The sequence below is a fragment of the Hyla sarda genome, unplaced genomic scaffold, assembly GCF_029499605.1.
Source record: "Hyla sarda isolate aHylSar1 unplaced genomic scaffold, aHylSar1.hap1 scaffold_805, whole genome shotgun sequence".
In the NCBI taxonomy this organism is placed as follows: Eukaryota; Metazoa; Chordata; class Amphibia; order Anura; family Hylidae; genus Hyla; species Hyla sarda.
Genome location: NW_026610831.1, coordinates 123,430 through 128,927, shown reverse-complemented (window position 1 = coordinate 128,927; position 5,498 = coordinate 123,430).

Below are 5,498 nucleotides of genomic sequence, written 5' to 3'. Positions count from 1 at the left end.
GCATATGTATGGTGTATGTGTCATGTCTATATATGATGTGTGTATTAGGGATCGACCGATTATCGGCCAATAATCACGATTTTGGGCATTATCGGTATCGGCAATTACCTTGCCGATAAGCCGATAATGCACCGCCCCCAACGCACCGCGAACGCCCCCCCCCCCCCCCCCCCCGACCCGCCGGGGGGGGGGGCGTCACTGCGCATGGGCGTCACTGCGCAGCGGCGTCTATGCTGCGTTACTAGGCCGGAGCCTGCCCGGAGTGGAGAAGATGACCCCCGGAGAAGAAGGACAGCCCGGACCGGTGCACCCTCCACCTGGAATGCAGCCGGACACTACAGGAAGGATGGATGGCCCGGACCACCCTGACAGGTAGGGGGAGAGAAGCGGGTGGTGGCGGCGGCCTATGGCCCCGCAAAAGCCACTGCAGATCATTGATTTAAAGTGCCCGCTTTAAATCAATGATCTGCAGCGGTGTCGAGGGGGGATAAATAGCCGATAACTTATACCGGAATATCGGTATAAGTTATCGGCTATCGGTCCTAACCTCCACCGATTATCGGTATCGGCCCTAAAAAAACGATATCGGTCGATCCCTAGTGTGTATGTGTGATGTGTGTATGTAATGTATGATGTGGTGGGGGGCAGGTGTATTTATGATGTATGTATGTAATGTATAATATAGGGGGCAGTGGCCGGTGTATGATATGTGTATGTATGATATGTGTATGTATGATATGTGTATGTATGATGTGTATGTATGATATGTGTATGTATGATATGTATATGTGTATGTATTTGTGTATGTATGATATGTGTATGTATGATATGTGTATGTATGATGTGTATGTATGATATGTGTATGTATGATGTGTATGTATGATATGTGTATGTATGATGTGTGTATGTATGATGTGTATGTATGATATGTGTATGATATGTGTATGTATGATGTGTATGTATATGTGTATGTATGATGTGTATGTATGATATGTGTATGTATGATATGTGTATGTATGATATGTGTATGATGTGTATGTATGATATGTGTATGTATGATATGTGTATGTATGATATGTGTATGTATGATATGTGTATGATGTGTATGTATGATATGTGTATGTATGATATGTGTATGTATATGTGTATGTATGATATGTGTATGTATGATATGTATATGTGTATGTATGATATGTGTATGTATATGTGTATGTATGATATGTGTATGTATGATATGTATATGTGTATGTATGATATGTGTATGTATGATGTGTATGTATGATATGTGTATGATATGTGTATGTATGATATGTGTATGTATGATATGTTTATGTATGATATGTGTATGTATGATGTGTATGTATGATATGTGTATGTATGATGTGTATGTATGATGTGTATGTATGATATGTGTATGATATGTGTATGTATGATATGTGTATGTATGATGTGTATGTATGATATGTGTATGTATGATATGTGTATGATGTGTATGTATGATATGTGTATGTATGATATGTGTATGTATGATGTGTATGTATGATATGTGTATGTATGATGTGTATGATATGTGTATGTATGATATATGTATGTATGATATGTGTATGTATGATATGTATATGTATGATATGTGTATGTATGATATGTGTATGTATGATGTGTGTGATATGTGTATGTATGATATATGTATGTATGATATGTGTATGTATGATATGTGTATGATATGATATGATATGTGTATTTATGATATGTGTATGTATGATATGTGTATGTATGATGTGTATGATATGTGTATGTATGATATGTGTATGTATGATATGTGTATGTATGATGTGTATGATATGTGTATGTATGATATATGTATGTATGATATGTGTATGTATGATATGTGTATGTATGATATGTGTATGTATGATATATGTATGTATGATATGTGTATGTATGATATGTGTATGTATGATGTGTATGTATGATATGTATGTATGATGTGTGTATGTATGATGTGTGTATGTATGTTATGTGTATGTATGATATGTGTATGTATGATATGTGTATGTATGATGTGTATGATATGTGTATGTATGATATATGTATGTATGATATGTGTATGATATGTGTATGTATGATATGTGTATGATATGTGTATGTATGATATGTGTATGTATGATATGTGTATATGTATGATATGTGTATATGTGTATGTATGATATGTGTATGTATGATATGTGTATGTATGATTTGTATGTATGATATGTATGTATGATTTGTATGTATGATATGTATGTATGATATGTATGTATGATATGTGTGTGTATGTATATGTGTATGTGTGATATGTGTATGTATGATATGTGTATGTATGATGTGTATGTATGATATGTTTTCACTGAAGAACACCCTTTATATTAAAATTTAACTTTTATTCTCTACTATTAAAATTATTCAAAGAAAAAAGCCCCGTGCATATATAATCAATTATGATACTCAAGATAAAAGTAACATATCTCCATCAAGTGTACAAGAAGCGTGTGGAGCCCCCAGTCCAACATGAATAAAACAATGGACTGGTAGGCTCCGGAGCCTCGGCGGGACGTCTGCGCAGATGCAAGGCGAGTACTAAGATGGTAGGAAAACACCGCCTTCTATTCCATTTTGGCGCCATCCAGCTGTATTTAAACCAGTGATTGTGAGTCAGACCGAGCCTCCATCTGATCATCATAGACGCGGGGTCTCGTGAGTGCTCCATTGTGGGAGCGTCTGTTTATCTTTAATTGCACTGAGCACATCTAATATATGTTTTGGGTATTGTCCCAGATGATGCTTAAGTTTCAATCCGTCATTTTGCATTAATATACTGTATTTGTCCGGTGTCTCTCCTGAGGATCCCCGATAATAGCAGGGTGAAACGCGTTGAGAGTTGTTTTTTCTTCAAATAGCAATTATTATTTGTGTGTGCATTTGAAATTTTCTTGGTGTGTAGCCGGAAATTGTGTGTTGGGATCCTACCAGTCCATTGTTTTATTCATGTTTGACTGGGGGCTCCACACGCTTCTTGTACACTTGATGGAGATATGTTACTTTTATCTTGAGTATCATAATTGATTATATATGCACGGGGCTTTTTTCTTTGAATAATTTTAATAGTAGAGAATAAAAGTTAAATTTTAATATAAAGGGTGTTCTTCAGTGAAAATATTATTTTGCACTTCTTTAAGTTACTATTATATATATTATATTTTTCTTTCTGTGATTTCTGTATGTATGATATGTGTATGATATGTGTATGTATGATATGTGTATGTATGATATGTGTATGTATGATATGTATGATATGTATGTATGATATGTGTATGTATGATATGTGTATGTATGATATGTGTATGTATGATATGTGTATGTATGATATGTATGTATGATATGTGTATGTATGATATGTTTATGTATGATATGTGTATGTATGATATGTATGTATGATATGTGTATGTATGATGTGTATGTATGATGTGTATGTATGATATGTATGTATGATATGTATGTATGATATGTGTATGATATGATATGTGTATGTATGATATGTGTATGTATGATATGTGTATGTATGATATGTATGATATGTATGTATGATATGTGTATGTATGATATGTGTATGTATGATATGTGTATGTATGATATGTGTATGTATGATATGTATGTATGATATGTGTATGTATGATATGTTTATGTATGATATGTGTATGTATGATATGTATGTATGATGTGTATGTATGATGTGTATGTATGATATGTATGTATGATATGTATGTATGATATGTGTATGTATGATATGTATGTATGATATGTTTATGTATGATATGTGTATGTATGATATGTGTATGTATGATGTGTATGTATGATATGTGTATGTATGATATGTATGTATGATATGTGTATGTATGATATGTGTATGTATATGTATGATATGTGTATGTATGATATGTATGTATGATATGTGTATGCATGATATGTATGTATGATATGTTTATGTATGATATGTGTATGTATGATATGTGTATGTATGATGTGTATGTATATGTGTATGTATGATATGTATGTATGATATGTGTATGTATGATATGTGTATGTATGATATGTGTATGTATATGTGTATGTATGATATGTGTATGTATGATATGTGTATGTATATGTGTATGTATGATATGTGTATGTATATGTGTATGTATGATATGTGTATGTATGATATGTGTATGTATGATGTGTATGTATGATGTGTATGTATGATATGTGTATGTATGATATGTGTATGTATGATATGTGTATGTATGATATGTGTATGTATGATATGTGTATGTATATGTGTATGTATGATATGTGTATGTATGATATGTGTATGTATGATATGTGTATGTATGATATATGTATGTATGATATGTGTATGTATATGTGTATGTATGATGTGTATGTATGATGTGTATGTATGATATGTGTATGTATGATATGTGTATGTATGATATGTGTATGTATATGTGTATGTATGATATGTGTATGTATGATATGTGTATGTATGATATGTGTATGTATGATATGTGTATGTATATGTGTATGTATGATATGTGTATGTATGATGTGTATGTATGATATGTGTATGTATGATATGTGTATGTATGATATGTGTATGTATGATGTGTATGTATGATATGTGTATGATATGTGTATGTATGATATGTGTATGTATGATATGTGTATGTATGATGTGTATGTATGATATGTGTATGTATGATGTGTATGTATGATGTGTATGTATGATGTGTATGTATGATATGTGTATGTATGATATGTGTATGTATGATATGTGTATGTATGATATGTGTATGTATGATATGTGTATGTATGATATGTATGTATGATATGTGTATGTATATGTGTATGTATGATATGTGTATGTATGATATGTGTATGTATGATATGTGTATGTATGATATGTATGTATGATATGTGTATGTATGATGTGTATGTATGATATGTGTATGTATGATATGTATGTATGATATGTGTATGTATATGTGTATGTATATGTTTATGTATGATATGTGTATGTATGATATGTATGTATGATATGTGTATGCATGATATGTATGTATGATATGTTTATGTATGATATGTGTATGTATGATATGTGTATGTATGATGTGTATGTATGATATGTGTATGTATGATATGTATGTATGATATGTGTATGTATGATATGTGTATGTATGATATGTGTATGTATATGTGTATGTATGATATGTGTATGTATGATATGTGTATGTATATGTGTATGTATGATATGTGTATGTATGATATGTGTATGTATATGTGTATGTATGATATGTGTATGTATGATATGTGTATGTATGATGTATATGTATGATATGTGTATGTATGATATGTGTATGTATGATATGTGTATGTATGATATGTGTATGTATGATATGTGTATGTATATGTGTATGTATGAT